General features: G+C 42.4%; 1 protein-coding gene across 2 annotated transcripts in view; it reads left to right on the top strand.

The window, feature by feature from the left end:
* Positions 1-16,660, top strand: part of Spetex2l3 (Spetex-2 protein like 3) — a 79,822-nt gene that overhangs the window by 6,338 nt on the left and 56,824 nt on the right. Inside the window, exon 1 of one of the 2 annotated variants that reach the window (XM_087579586.1) lies at positions 11,604-11,809. The exons of the other annotated variant lie outside the window; for it this stretch is intronic. The gene's annotated coding sequence lies outside the window, so the exon portion shown is untranslated. Of the gene's footprint in view, positions 1-11,603; positions 11,810-16,660 lie in introns of those variants that run through there. 2 annotated transcript variants of the gene reach the window in all.

The raw sequence follows: 16,660 nt of genomic DNA, 5'->3' as shown, positions 1-16,660 counted from the left end.
TTCCTTCTAGGCTACATTGCCAAGACTTAATTTTCTCTTTCTGTTGTTCATGTTGTTCCATAATTACTTGTATCTTCTGTTCTAAGCCCTGCTTCCATAATCTTAGCTTCTCTTTATGCTGTAATTCTGATATTGCAGCCTCTGCCTTATTTTGATTTGCTAGTTTTAGTAAGTTATCCTCTAGACTTTGCTTCCAGATTCTATCTCTATCTCCCTGATGTTCAATTTGATCTACGAGTTGTCAAAATCTTTTTTCTAGTGCCTCTTCTAGCTCCTGTTGCCAAGACTTAAGCTTATCTTTCTGTTGTTCAGAGTCATGTATAAATTTCAGAAATTTCTGTTCTAGCATTACTTGTAATTTCTTTTCTAAGGCTAGAAATTTGCTATTTAGGTCCCTGTCTTTTGAGAAGACATAGTAAAACAGAAGAATGAATATTGCAATACTGGTAAATGATAAAGTGTGTATTTCCTCAAAATTCACAACCATCAGACCATTCAAATTATCATCCCATAAGGCCCAAAAATATTCATTGTGTTTCTCATCTTTAAGTATCAAAAGGTTATATATCTCTCTTACATCAAAGTAGTACCTGATCCGAAGCCCTTTATACCTTTTTCTCCCTCCACCTCAGAACATGTGCAGTCCTCTCGATTCTTTGTTCCCAGAGAGGGGCCTCTTTGGGTTGTCTCCGGCTTTGCTTGGTCGTGTGGTGATCTCAGGAATCCTGTTCAATGTGCCGGCCAGAAAACTCCCTCACAGGCAGTTGTGCTCTAGGTTCTCCTATCCCTTTCCTCGATTCTAGATGATGCCCTCGGCTTTAGCTCTCTGTCTGGGGTTAGGGAAGGGAGCCTCTCTGCAGTTCTCCGTAGACCCCTCAGACCCAGTCACCTCCCAATCCACCAGTACTCCTGCCTAGATCTCTATCAGATCCCTATTCTGGGGGTGAGAGGGAAGTAAACTTTTATCTCAGGTTAGTTGAGTTCTAATGGATACGTTGGGCGCCATTTTGTTGCAGTTTGTGGCAGTTTCCTCTCCAACGCGAATCGGCCAGTACAATGAAAACGCAACTCAATTAATATAAAACAATCTAGCGTCTAGATTGGGCAGATCCACCCTACACTGTCCTATTCCTAGCTCCCAAATCCCTCATCCCTTGCACCTTTTATTTGCCAGGTCTCCAGCTTCTCTTTCTCCCATGACAACTCTCTCCTCGCTTCTTTCCTTTCTCCTCCTCTGACTCCTCCCCCTCCTGACTCCTCCCCTCCTGACTTCTCCCCTCTCCTGACTCCTCCCCTCTCACTCCCGACTCCTCCCTCTGCCCAAATCTCGAGTTCTTGCCTTTATTTTACAAAGTCAGAGAGAACTCCAAGGCAAATCACAACAATATATAATGTTGTAGAACACAGAAGAGGGATTCTTGGTGAAAGCTTTGTGGATATGTGTCTTTCCTAGATATCTTTGCCCTGGGATTTTTCTACATGACTTATATATCCCCGCCACCATGCCATTTCAGTTTTGTTTTTCTTTTGGATGCTAATGCTGTTTGACATAAGATCCAAGGCTGAACTTCCATACTGGGCTATGGTTTCAGACTTGATTTATAGCCATGTGGCCCTCGGGTTGCTTCCTTTTGATCCTAGAGGTTTATTAATCTTTCTCGAAAGGCTTCCACTACTTGATAGGATTGTGCTATATGCTGTCAGAGCAGAGTTACACAGAATTCATATGCTGACCTTCCTCTGATGGTGCTTACCATTTCCAAGTCCTCAAACAGGGCAGCGCTTGGAAAAAAAAAAAAAAAAAACACTGCAGGCAAAGAAATCATATATGTGGGTCTACCACTGGCTCCATGAGAAATGAAAGAGGAATATAGTTTTGGCTTACTGGTAGTATTATCCCAAGTCTAGGGAAGGGGACTCCTAGAGAGTACTAAGCCTTCTCCTCATCGTCAGAGTCTGTATAGCTTGTAGATTTCATTTGGTCGGTGTGGTGACCTTAACATGTTCTAGCTATTTCTGCCATGTTACTTCTTTCTATCTAGACAAGACCTCAGGTGTACAGTCACATTGGAAATATAAAAAGCCTCTCATCTGAACTGTGAAATTCAATGTGTGTTATATTTAAAACCACAATAATTGAGTGGCCATTGCCACAGTAAATTATTAGGGGGTTTCTACCCCACCATAGATCATTTAGTTCCCAAATAAAAGACACAAAACTTTTAGATTTATAATAAGCCTGTAAGTACTAGAACTGGGCAGATATCAACCCTCTGTGCTATTTTTCCTGCTTCCCTGTCAATAACCCTAAGGTATGGCTTGCCATGCCCTGCCTGGGACACACCTGTTCTAACATTCTGGCCCTCATGGAAATATACTCACGATCCACCTACCCTATGGGGTGGTGTCTCCTTCCTTCTCCTCCCATGTCCTTTCCTTCTCCTCTTGGACCCTGCCTGAGCCCCCAAGCCTCGGAAAACTTTGCTCTGTCCCCTCTCTTCTGCCCAGCCCATGTTGTAGGGATTTTTATTAACCAGTAAGGGATAACTCGGGAGACAAAACAAACAAACAAAGAAACAAACAAACAAACAAACATCTGGTATACATGAGGATCTCCTTGTCCTGGAGCAACCAGACCTTAGGGTACAGAATTTAGCATTTGAATATACAGCAGGACTAGACCAACCCATGATATGCCAATCTACTTTGTAGCTGGACTCAAACCTTGGCTCTCACACCGGTTAGATGTTCAACTGTGGAGAAGTTATTTTACCTGTGTGTGACTCAATTCCCTTATTGCACAGTGAGGATGAAAATGAGTGTTTAATTCAGACTTGTCTTGGGGACTGATGAGTTAATGTACCAGTATTTAAATATTAAATACCATCTACTTTGCATAATTAATAAAAGTCTGTGGAAAGGGCAAAGTAATAAAGCCAGAATAACATTTGATTAGAAAATAGAGCCATACAACTACCTCTAATAATAAACTGAGAATCAGGGAATGGTGGAAGACTAAGACCAGAGAATTGGGAAATCAAGGCAAGCCTGGGTCACGTAATAAGATCCTATCTCGAAATATCAAGACAAGTCATTATCGTAGTAATTATAAATCAAGAAATAGCCATTGAAAAGAATTTACAAAATCAAGGCAATGGAGCAGTGTGGATGCTGTGTGTCAAGTCCCTCTGCTGTCCATCTCTGGGACCAAGTATGCACCAGATCAGTGACTGGAATTGAGTGCTGAGTGCCTGGAGCAAAGGGATGCTGGCTGAATGGCCACATTTGAACAGCACTAATACAGGACTAAATCCTAAGAAAAAAAAGTGATATCCAAAACATGTAAATTTTAATGTCCTCCAGAAAGGCAAAACCACAATAATTTTAGTTTGTCAAGGTGCTTGTGTCACCAAACTTCTAATATTGGTAAGGATGCGAAAAACTCTTCTGATGCAAACCAGTTGCCAATAAGAAGAACAACCACTGTCCTTACCAAGGTGACCTGGATGCTGTAAAATAGGCCGAGGCAGCCTGAACAGCCATCAGAGTAAGTTAAACACACAGATATCTGTCATTTCAAAAAGGGGAAAATGAGGCCTGACCCCGCCCCCCCTTTAAGGAAAACCAAAAATACTCCAGCATTGAGGCTTACAAATCAATATGCCAAGAAACTTCATAGAATATACATTTCTCCTGTGTGCCTCTGAGTGTGCATGTGTGTGTGTGTGTGTGTGTGAGTGTGTGTTTGTGAGTGTGTATGTGAGTGTGTGTGTTTGAATGTGTGTGCATGTGTGTGAGTGTGTGTTTGTGTGTGTGTGTTTGTGAGTGTGGATGTGAGTGTGTGTGTTTGAATGTGTGTGCATGTGTATGAGTGTGTGTTTGTGTGTGTGTGTGTGTGTTTGTGTGTCTTTGTGCACTAATGCTTCAATTAGCTGCTATGGTGAATACTGTCCCCAACTCAATTATGAAGGTTAATATTAAGTTGTGAGTAGTATGTGGAGAGTGGTCACAAAGAATAATTAGTAGTCTTCTTCTGTTAAGTTGTCTGAGACTTCCAATTGCTGCATGCTGTGAGTAGGCCTCACATCTCAGCACACTAATGCCTTTATGTACAATTCCCGTGTGTTTTGCTTAAACAATTTTCTATGAAAAACTTTAAGAATTTTTTTCTCCTGAAAGACCCCCAAAGAGGACCTTTCCCTCAGGAGGAGTCCCAAGCGCCCAATGACCGAGCCGAGTCCACTCGGATGCAATCAGCAAGAGGGTTTATTGGAAAACACAGGTACCTGCGGGCACACAGTCTCTTCGGAGGACTTGCGCGCCCAGCAGCTCCAGCATGGGGCTTTTATAGGGATTGGGGAAGCAGAAGCGGGCGTACAGAAGCAGATGCATAGTTACAGGGATTGGTGGATTCAAACGAGGCCCATAGACATGTTCACATATGATTGGCTATTTCACATGATGAGGTAATAAGGTATAGCTACACACATTGGCAGGTTTGGGGCGTCCTGGATGTCGGGGGCTGGGGGCTTATCTCTTCCTGCCAGGTGGCCTGTGAGTCAGATCCGGTACTCCTGGTCTGTTCTGCATTCCTTTCCTTATCTTTATGGCTTGCCAGTCCTGCCTAGACAGTGTTTCCTGTGCTCCTTTATCTTTATGGCCTGCTAGTCCTGGCTGTAGGGCTTAGCCCTCGGTCTGTGACCTTTTGGGGTTTATTCTTTTAATTTTGTATCTGTGGCCTTTTGGGGTTTATTCTTTTAATTTTGTATCTCCAAACCTAGAATTCGTATAATTCTCCTTTCATTCCCTTCTCCTTCTACTAAATAATTCTAATCTTAGAATTTTGATATCAAGTCTTGTATTTGGCCTCCCCAGTTGTCCTAACTGACTGGTACTGTTGTCTCAGTCACACAGGGTCCAAAAACTAAAACCAAGAAAATTATTAATAATGGCCCAGCTGTAGCAGAGAGTAGGGTAGTCATCCAGGGAGACTGAGTGAACCAAGACTCAAACCAACCTTGTTAAGCGTCTATCTTTTTGTAGGAGTCAAGCCTATTAACTAGTTTCTTTAACATACATGGACCTATAATCAGGAGCAGAGGCAAAACTAAAAAGGGTCCCATAAGGGAAGATATCAGAGTAGTTATCCAAGGAGATCTACTAACCCAGCTCTCGAACCATTCCTGATGTGCTTCTCTGTCTTTCTGTCTTTTATCTAACCTTTCTCTAAATTTATTCATGGAGTCTTTAATCACTCCTGAATGGCAGTTCTGAATTCTCTATAAGCCTTGCATTGCAACAGCAGATGTCCTTGTGCTGCCCTTGCAGCACCTAGATAGCCTTAGCCCTAAGTAATTCTCAACTCCTTTTTTTTTTTGTGTCTTACTAAGTCTTTAGCATCAGGATTCCAATCTGGACACTATCTGAATCTATACACCAAGGTCATGACTGTCTTTCAGAACTTCTAAACTCATACAGGTTGTGATCCCTGAGGCACAGTCCCAAGAAGTGTTAGGAGTACTAACATATGCAATGTTACATCATTTGCAATAGAAATCAAGCCTATTTCCACACCTATCCCGATGGAACGAGGGCAAACATGAAATTCTTGTTTCTAAAGCACACTCCTCAAGTGATCATTATAGCAACCTCCCAGTCAGTTTCTGATGTATCCACTTATCTGATGTGTAAGTCTAGGGAGGTTTTGAAGATCTGAGTGTCCCTCTAGGTCTCAGCTCTCAGCCCCAACAGCTAGTATGTGGCTGGTGAGGGCTGAGAATTGACGGCTGTCAGGGTGGTCAGTAGCACCAGGTACAGTCCTTTCCAGCGATGCTCGAGTGTCTGGGCTCAGTGTAGCTGCTTCCAACCTGGAACTGATGAGATGTCTCAGGGGTCTCCGGGGCATAGGCTGCTGTCAGCTGTGAGCAGATTTCTTTCTGTATCACCTGTAGGTCTTTTAGCCTGGCACACAAATCATTATTACTATGGCACTATGACATGTTGGTTCAGTAACATCATCTAATACAGTCAGGGGGGCTGAGGCCCCATAAAAGATCTCAAAGGGGGTAAGGCTGAATCTGGAAGGGGTATTTCTTGCTCTGAAGAGAGCAAGAAGGAAGGAGTGCCACCCAGTCTGTGCCAGTCTCCATGGTCAATTTGGTCAGGGTCTCTTTTAGAGTTCTATTTATTTACTCTACCTGTCCTGAACTTTGAGGTCTGTAAATACAATGTAATTTCCAATCGACCTCTAAATACTTGGCCACACCCTGGCTTACCTTGGCAATGAAAGTAGGGCCGTTGTCTGACCAGATTACCTTGGGCATTCCAGACCTGGGGAAGATTTCTTCCAGTATCTTCTTGATGATTGCAGAGGCTGTCTCTCGTTTGGTGAGGAAAGCTTCTATCTATTCCTGAAAAAGTATCTACAAGCACTAGGAGATACTTGTGATTATATTTTTCTGGTTTTATCTCAATGAAGTTCACTTCGACTTTTCACTAAACTCTCTAGGTCTCTTTGCCCTGTTTGCTTGCTAAGCATTCACTTATTGTCATACCTTATACTTTCTACTGCCTCTCTGGCTAAAATCTTAAAGTCTATTACATACACTTAACTACTTGGACAAACTTTTTATCTCCTAAATGAGTCCATTTCTGTATTTGGCAAAGTGAGTCTTTTCTTTGTTCTCTGGGGAGTATAGCTTTCCCCTCAAGTGCGTCATTGTCTTTTTGGGCCTTTTCTTCTGTTTTACATTCTAAGTGAGGCCATCCCTTAGTCCGATCCTAGTTCTCAGTGGCTGTCTCTTGCAGGCCTTCAACCAGGATAGGCTCCTGCATAGCCATTTCCCGAGCCACTTTATCTGCTTTGTTACTGCCCAATGCCACTGAATCTCTTCCCTCCTGATATCCTGAGCAATGAATAGTACTCACAGTTGTTGGCTTCACCAGGGTATCCAAGAGATGGCAAAGGCATCTGCGGCACTGATGTACTGGGGGGTTGAGGTTCAGCCATCCTAGATGACATTGTGTTGTCCACCATGGCAGCACCCACTTATCTCTGACCTTCATGAAGAGAACTGTTCCCGTCTGTGGACAAGGTAGCCTCGGCTTTCAGCAGGGGTCAATCAGCCAGTTGCAGAGGTCTTTCCTCTACCCATGGGCTTCTGCCAGTGCTTGACACTCGTGTTGCAGTGACTCCAGATCCGGATTGGGCAGCAAGGTGACCAGATTGTCCCCAACCGGTAGAGAATCTAGTCCATGGCAGCTGACCAGTGGTCCCATCTTTTGGGACACTATTCAAAGGCAAGACATCAGCCACTCTATCACAGTTTATGTCCTGGATTGGGTGATAATTGTTAGTGCCCAGCTGGCAGGAGTGATATGTTCCAAGTAGAACAGCGCTAAGCCATTCATCTCCCAGCATCAGGTACTGGTGCACTGAGACAGGTCTTAAGCTCCGCATACACAGTCTGTAGATATGCATACACATGGCCTCACCCAGCCATTTCAGCCCACGCAAGCCATTTTGGGGAGCAATTTTCTCATGAGCAAGGGATGGGGGCAGTCAGGGATGACTATGAACTAGTGGGTTACCCGGCCCACGCCAAGGTCCACTGTTCTTTGGGCAGTCCATAAGTATTGTTTGTTGCCAGTAGGCCCCTGTACCCAAGGTCTTTGGATACTGGCCCACTGGAGCATAGGAGCACAGAGCATTGGGTCCCTGTATCCATAAAACAACTGGGTAGGCTTCCCTCCTATCTCTGCACATAGCCAGCACTCCAGGACCGAGAGGCTCTCCAGTGTCCCCTCTTGTTCTTTCTGGGGCAGTCCCTGACCCAGTGTCTTTTTTTTTCTTTGCATTAGGCACACTGATCTTTAGCCAGGAATTCTCTTCTGTTGCCAGGTACTGTCTTCCTAGGTTCCCTAACTACTGTGGCCAGTATATGTTCCTCTCTTGTCTTTTATCTCTCTTTAGCTCTCTAGCTTCCTCTTCTTTTTGTCTCTTTTCTTCCCTAGCTTTCTGCTCTTTTTACCTTCTTTTCTCTTTCTCTTTGTTTAACGTTACTTTCTCTGTAACTTATACTAACTCTCAGCAACTTAGCTTAACCCTTCAAATTTCTGTAACTTTCTCTTCATACCCTTTCCTTATCTTAGCCAGATTGGTGGGGCATTTTCCAGCCCCTAGGAGACCCACCCTTGGAGCCTGGGGGCAGACCTGGAGCACTCCCTACCTTCAGGCGTATTGAAGTCAACAGTCAGGAGCCTTCCATCCATGTCTGGAACATTCTTTCTGGCCTCTAGCAGGATTCTGTCTTTCCTTGGTGGTAAAGAAGATCTGTAACAGTTACTAACAAGCATCTCACGTGGGATGATGAGAAAACAAGAGGAGAGAGGTCCACTGAAGAGGACAAATAGCATTTAGTCACACAGCTAAACCAGGAGGCCTTTTTTTGGACAAAAAGGCCACTGTAAATATAAGCACAAGCTTTGTCTATGAAACAGAAAGGCGAGCAGAGAGTCAGCCTAGCTGTTACCGGCTGTCTCTCTGGGCTTAGATTTTCCCTTAAGGAGTACCTACCTCCCTTCAGTGTCAGCTTGGTGGCTTTGTCTCTCAAGAGAACTAGCCTCCAAATGACACTAGGCTTTTAGTAACAACTAATAACAAAAGGATGGAGAGATGGTTAGAACCTGGTTGCTAGATGCCAGGTGGCTGAAAAAAGAATCGTAACCAGTTCACCTGGGGCTATCAGGACCTCAGTAGCAGCCCTTTACCAAACCGTCTCACTGGGTTTAAAAGCCCATGGAAAAGAAAACATTAATCCTGACTGGCAAAACAAAGTTCTTCACAGTTGTAGATTCTCTGAAACTATTTTAGGGGCTCTTTTTGTCCCCCAAACTGGGGCATTTTAACCATAGGGGCAGGAACTGGCTGCTGTGGGGATAGGACCAAAGGCACTCTCCATGTTAATGATGATCAGCGAGAAAAGTAATTTAATGTTGGAGACTGACTCCTCCCTTGGAATAAGGACAGCATATAAGGCAGGCTTCCTTAAAGAACTTCTCTTAATGAGCGCTCTCCTTCTGTGAGCAAATGTCAGAAATTCCTTTCTTGTTTTCATTATAGTCCTCTCCCACCTCGCTCTCAGCCTTTTTAGATAGTTCTTCCCGTAGCATTTCTAACACTGCCTGTCCCTTTTTTTATAGCCTGTTGACAGCATTTCTGATCTTTTAGGCAGCTACTAAGTGCCATACCGGCTGAAACTCCGCCTTTAAGATTCCTTACTCCCAAGGAAAATTTAAATCTTTCCCAGTTCATCACAGCTGGCTGCGAGCACAAGCACAGATAAAACACTATGTTTTTGTTTTGTTTTTCTTTCCTTTTTTTAGAGCTGGGGACCGAACCCAGGGCTTTGCGCTTGCTAGGCAAGAGCTCTACCACTGAGCTAAATCCCCAACCCCCAAAACACTATGTTTTAAAAATTAACTTTGGCTATCAACCAACACACTGCCACTAGAGCGGGGTCCACAAAATTAAGTTTCTTACTCACTAAGCGTTAAGGGGACCAAGTAAAACTCTTCGACGAACAAAGCAAACAGTTTCATGATTTCAAACACAGTCATCAGTCCAAGATTTTAAACACAGTCGTCAGTCCAAATTCAAACACGAAACAAAAGTCAAAAAGACACTAACAGACACCAACACGTCCAGAAAACCACAGTCAGGTCACAAAGAAGACAAACAATTCCAACAGTCAAACAAGTAACAAACAGATGGGCCGCACGGCTTTGGTACCAAACTGAAACCAAGAATTCAGACGGAGTCAGTGAGGGTCTTGGATCCTCTACTCCAATAAAATTCAGACGGAGTCATCAAGGGTGCGGATCCCTCCGAAAACGGATGGAGGTGCCACGGATCCGGATCTCCCTCTCCTCCAACCACCCTTGGAACGTCTTCCAGGGCTGCGGGGGAGAAGTCTGAGCTCGTCAGCTCCTTCTCTGGCCCGCCCAGATAGTCCCCAGATCTGAGCCTATTGATCGATCGTTCACAGGACAAGACACAACAGACAAGACAAACACCGGCCGGCTTACCTCCCGGTGGGTGGTCGGTGATCTCTGGGCGGAGGGTCTCCAAATCCCGGACGAGCCCCCATAATGAAAGACCCCCAAAGAGGACCTTTCCCTCAGGAGGAGTCCCAAGCGCCCAATGACCGAGCCGAGTCCACTCGGATGCAATCAGCAAGAGGGTTTATTGGAAAACACAGGTACCTGTGGGCACACAGTCTCTTTGGAGGACTTGCGCGCCCAGCAGCTCCAGCATGGGGCTTTTATAGGGATTGGGGAAGCAGAAGCGGGCGTACAGAAGCAGATGCATAGTTACAGGGATTGGTGGATTCAAACGAGGCCCATAGACATGTTCACATATGATTGGCTATTTCACATGATGAGGTAATAAGGTATAGCTACACACATTGGCAGGTTTGGGGCGTCCTGGATGTCGGGGGCTGGGGGCTTATCTCTTCCTGCCAGGTGGCCTGTGAGTCAGATCCGGTACTCCTGGTCTGTTCTGCATTCCTTTCCTTATCTTTATGGCTTGCCAGTCCTGCCTAGACAGTGTTTCCTGTGCTCCTTTATCTTTATGGCCTGCTAGTCCTGGCTGTAGGGCTTAGCCCTGGGTCTGTGACCTTTTGGGGTTTATTCTTTTAATTTTGTATCTGTGGCCTTTTGGGGTTTATTCTTTTAATTTTGTATCTCCAAACCTAGAATTCGTATAATTCTCCTTTCACTCCCTTTCATTTTTTGGGGGCAGAATGGGTCTTTTTTTTTTTATTTTTGGTTGTTTGTTTTTTGTTTTTGTTGTTGTTGGTAGTGGTGTTTTGTTTTTTTTTTTTTTTTGGTTTGTTTGTTTGTTTTGTTTTGGTTGTTGTCGTTGTATTTTTCTTTTATTTATTTAATTTTTTTTTTCTTATTTTAGGTCCACAGGATTTTCTGTAGCCTGTGAGGAAGTCCTAGATTTAGGACACTGGATCTGTACACCTTAGAGAATTAACCACTTCACTGCACATTTTTTGTTTTTTTGGTTTCTGTTTTTCTTTTGAGATCTCACTGTGTGAGCAGAGGAAGCCCGGAGGAAGTGAAGCCCTGAGTGGATGTGTGCAGTAAGCATGAGCATGTAAATGCCAAGGACACAAAGCCAATTATCCATGGGGAAAAGGCAAAGGCCCCCATGCCCCTTGAGGCTCAGACACATGCCAAATCCTTCTCAGGATGGTGTTGATAGTGTGTGCAGAAAAAGTCTACTCTACCTTTCTCCCTGGCCCCATCTGGATATTTACAGCCTGAAGACTGCTCCCTGCAGAGACTGCTCCTACTGAGATTAGTTAAATCTGCCCCTTGTCATTTACATATACATAGTCCTCCCCTCCTTGTTTATCTGCAAGTAATGCCTACCTCCTTCCTGCTGTGTGCAACATCACTGCTTTCTGGCCAACTATATAATACACATGCTGAGCTTCTGGGATGCTGCATTTTCTCAAGCCTATGGACCCAGCCTTCCCCATGTATGCGTGTCCAATGTCATTCTTCATTTCCTCCTCTCTCCCGGTCAGGCCCAAGTCCCTGGAGCCACGCAAAGGACTTGGCAATCTCAGTCTGCTCCACTTTGAAGGAAGTGCTTACTAAACTGAAATCTAAAGGACACAGTGGATTAAGCTCCCTATCAAGTGTCTTTGGTGAGGGTTGGCTTGGGTGTGAGACCAGTTACATTCTGACTATTGCAGAAGAGTAAAGGATTCACAGTTTGCTTTTGGTAAAGGTAAGCTCCCCAAGAGGCTATCATTGCCAACGTTTTCCCAAGTCACTTCTAGGAGGTCAACTGACTCCTAGGCAAGTCTTTGGTTACACTGCTTCAGTTTTCTGTGGCTACACTGTCCAAATGGCACCCACTGGTCACACATGGCTATTTGAGACAAACTAAACTTAGAACTAAAATCTTCCTCTTTAGTCACAGCAGGCAAAGCAGGAGGCAAACAGCCAGCCAGAATCCATAGCCAGAAGCACAGCAGATATTGAATATTTCTATCATCTAAAAATAACTCATGGACAGCAGTGGTCTAGGTTCCTGCTGTCTGGTTTTTCCTTCAGGGAGAATCACTTGCTGTACCAATATCCAAAGATTTATTTTTAAAACAACTTTACCAAAATATGACTTACTATCCCCTAAATTAATCCAGTTTAAGTCTACAATGCAATGGTTCCCCATAAATCTACCCAAGTTCATCGCTAGACCACGAAACAAAAAAAAGAGAGTGTATGCAGTTACATAAAATAGTATGCAACAGTAATGACCACTGCATAATTATACTGCACTACTTTTGAATTCTTCATAATTCATGCCTTTTATTGCTAGTTGTACAAAAATACAGTATTCTAGAGTTGAAAAAATATTATACAGTATTTCATTGAGACTTTAATATTTTTGTATCTTTTGCTAGTATTGTTAGATTCTTTATGAGAGTTTTACTTTGTGGAATTTTTTTTTTGCCAATCTAGTCACTATTTGATGCCAGTTCAACGTTCTCAGAATTTTGTCGAAAACATTACCACAATGATATAGTGATACTCATTTTCTTTAGCCATTTACATATGTATATACACATATATGGGAAGTTATATATACATATTTTTATGCTATACTGTTAGAATCCAATTCTATTATACATCAACATATACAGTTTGCTCAATCTGATTTCTGTGAATGTCATCAGTCATGGGGAAATGTTAAGAGCCTGAATAAACATGGACAATATTTGCAGAATGCACATAAAATTGAGGATGGTATATAAGCAAAAATGTGAAGTATATCACTTACAGCCTTCATATAGAATGCACTTTAAAATGTTTAATAGATGAAAAATATTTCAATTATCTTTACCTACTTTTTGGTTTTTTTCTTCAAAATGTGTCTCCTAGATGATTTGAATTATATATGCCGCTCAAGATTCTTTTGACAACTGTAACCTAATGCCTTAAATGTGTTTCTGATATTTCTATTAAGTTGATCACTGTTCAGTAACTGTACCAAGTTGATAGGTGTAATTTTATTATCACTTTCAGAATGTAAATTTCATGGGTGAGTATACACTTTTGATTCTAGCTCTTGGGTGGCATAGGCAGGTGGATCTCTTTTTTGAGGTCAACCTGGTCTACATAGCAAAACCCTATCTTAAAAAATCAATCAATAAATAAGCAAATAAATAAAAAGATTCTAAAATATTTGAAATTCGTATGAACACAACCACATCTTTAATAACAATTGAGTTTTATTGCAGATAATTAGTATAATTAATATTTACAAAATGTTACATAGTGTCATATAGGAACTCAATTTCATTGTAAATTAAACCTGCTTTTCTCTGTTCATTGGTTGCTCTTAGTTAACATATTCATACACATATACAATTTATTCCAATTATTCTCTCCCCCACATCATCTCATCCCTTTATGACTGAAACATACATAGACTTCTAAATTTAGGCTTTCCAATGTGTGATTTCTCTTTTATTTATTATACATTCTTTTACTTTTCCACCTACATTTTATGGTATCATAATAAGAAACCCATTCTGTCATTAGCATTATCACAGTGTTTGGTAGGAGACATTCACATTCTTCAGTAGCTTGTCATCAGTGCAAGAAATGACATCGAGGTCTCTCTCTGTGTCTCTGTCTCTCTCTGTCCCTGTCTCTCTCTGTCTCTGTCTTTGTCTCCCACTCCTATGTCTCTATGTCTCTCTGTCTCTCTCTCTATCTCCTCCCCAATTGTTTTGCTTTCTAATATAAGGTCTCAGACTGTAGTCTAGGCTAGCCTTGAACACAAGGCAATCCACCACCCTCAGCCTTGTGAGTGTTGGGATTCCAGGCATACACCATCTTGCCCAGTGAATTTTATGACTCCCTTATATCCCTTTACCATTTCTGAATTATTTTTAATATTGCTGTGACCCTTTTCTAGCTTCTAGATGTAGATACATTTACTTGATTAGAAGGTTTTAGTTTTTAAAGATTTATTTATTTATTTATGTACATGAGCACTCTGTTTGCAAGTGTGCCTGCATGTCAGAAGAGAGCATCAGACAGAAGAGGGCATTGGATCCCACTAAAGATAGTTGTCAGTCACCATGTGGTTGCTGGGAATTGAACTTGGGAGCATTGGAGAATTAGCACTCTTAACCACCAAGCCGGCTGGCTCTCCAGCCTGAAAAAAAAGATATTAAATTTCATTCTTTTTTGTGTTTGTTTGCAATCTTTCTTCTTGAGAACATTGTGATGGAATGTCCAAATGGTACTTAGTGGCAGTTGGTGTAGAAGGAGCCATACCTGTGTTGCTAATTTTTTATAGTCAAGTACACGGATACAAACAGTCTACTCCAGGGAGAATCTTGACTGTTTCTCTGTTGGATGGGTTCCCTCCTCTTTTTCTTTACTTGTAAAATGTTACTGAGGTTTCGTACTTTTATGATGAAGTTGGGGCTCAAAAAATTCATACTGTTTTGAAGAAAGCATGCTGTACCTTAAAACTTTATCTTAGAGCAATTTAAGTAGTATAGGAATGACTTATTTTTTAAAAGCTTTGGAAGAACTCATAACTAATGTACTGGGAAAATATCACCTAGCTCACCCAACTGTTTTCTGTTTCTGACTCTGTGTTTTTATTACATGCCTGTGCAAAGTCAGGAAAGCATGACTATTAAATCAATTAGTCATTCACTTGCAGCTCAGAATAATGGCTTTTTGTTGGTTCCTTTGGTTGCAGGCTAGGGATGAAACCCAGGCCAAACCCTTTACCACTAAGCTAAATAACTAACACTGAACAGTGTTTCTTAAAATGTAATAAAAATCAATTTAATGTTCTGCTGATCACAGTACCTTTTTGCTGTTTTTTTAGTGGTTAATAGTCTGCCAGTTTGTCCTGATTTGTCAGAATGCATACTACTTTTGTGTTGGATTATTTTATATGATTGTGTTTTTACTTTCTTACTGTGTTTTGGCTCATTAATTCCGTGCTAGTCATTTTGCATACAGAGTTAATATGTGTTCGTTTTTACTCTAGTTTCCTTCTGAGAGGACTAGTGTGGAACATTGGCTTTTATTTTTGTTACCTTGTCTCTGTCGAACACTATTCTTTTTATTTAAACGTAAATGTAATGGGAGAATGTGCTGTCATAGAATTGATGCTCTTGTTTCTTCTTTCAGCAGAAGGGCATTTGTCTATTTCTATATACAATTAGTTTGTGTAACGAAAGAGCATGTTTTAACCCTTTGTTCTCGGTATACTCTCCATATGTTGTGTAGTCTGCTTTACTTCTCCTGTTCCCCTGTCAGCCGTGGACTTTCTTTTCAATTTGTCTGAAGATTCTGTCATATATTATAGTGCCTTCACCTGCAGTCATATTTCTCAGGGTCCCCTGCTGTTCCCATATGTGCTTACAGAGGGAGCTTCCAGGATGTTATGACCCACCCATAGGTTCCTATTCTCAGCATTCAGTTTAATTCTTGCTGATCATCTGCTCTCAGTGTCCTGGGATTCTTAGTCATCTCAGCACTTGCCCTTTGCAGAGAGCCCTCCTGCCTGAGTCATGTAGCCAACCCTGTGCAGTCAATGGCCTTGCTGAGGTACATTTTGTCACAGGCTGATTGGAGATACTTTGTTGGACTTCCTAGATAAGCCATTGCATCATCTAAATGAAATAGGACTCTGGCAGGCAGTTTGGGGAAAGTTCTCTCGTTAGCCTCCACCCCGACCAGTGTGAAATTAGTACAAGCAGTTCTCTCTGTGTCTCCTTCATTTAATCTCAAATGTTCCCTTGTTGCTTCCAGAGGAGCTTGAGGTCAGATGTCCACCAGATGGGACCGAGCTCAAGCCCCACCAGTTCTTTAGTTTGGAGCAGCTGGAGTAAAAGGAAGCTCGGGTTTTAATCTTTTTCTTCCAGAATCCTTCTGCCTTAGTTACATCCCACCATCATCCTGGAGGTTCAAGACTCACACTCCTTTAAATACAGGAGGAGTGGAGGAGGCAGCTGAGTCTTCTCTGTGCAGTTCAGAGATTGGAGATGTCTTTGGTAGAGTAGGGTGGGGTTTAAGCTACTCCGGAGTGTAAGAGAGATCTCACTTCTTTGTCAGGACACTCATCATCCTGACTCCTTATTTCTCTCCATAAAATGGGGAAAGAGCAGTAACAGCCCATGTGTATTTGTGTGAGTTAAGAGAGGTGACTCTGAGAAACCTTTAAACGAAACCAGGTGCCTGATACAAACTCACTGCTTCTTTGCTGAGCTACATGGACGAGCCTCGAGCTTACCAAGATGGTGATGGTTCCTGGATATTCGGAAGTATCTTGTTGTCCTGTTGTTCCAGGGAGGAAAATGGGGAAAGAACAAGAAGATGGGCATTCTCCAAACCTCAGTGCTCTGGTTAAGGTATTAACTATCCAGGTGACTGTCGTGGACTGTTCTGGAAATGATGGTCCTGTCTACAACTACCCATTCTATTGACCTGTACTTTAGTGGATGGCGTCCTTGAAATTGATCAGTGGTGACATAAACGGGGTTGGCTCAAGAAGAGCTGCATAATTTCAATTATGCTTTAGCATCTTGTCTGTGAAATG

Source organism: Rattus norvegicus, chromosome 12 (assembly GCF_021556685.1).
Source record: "Rattus norvegicus strain SHRSP/BbbUtx chromosome 12, alternate assembly SHRSP_T2T, whole genome shotgun sequence".
Taxonomy (NCBI): domain Eukaryota; kingdom Metazoa; phylum Chordata; class Mammalia; order Rodentia; family Muridae; genus Rattus; species Rattus norvegicus.
The sequence above is the reverse complement of the archived record's forward strand: the minus strand, read 5'-3'. Positions and strand labels throughout refer to the sequence as shown.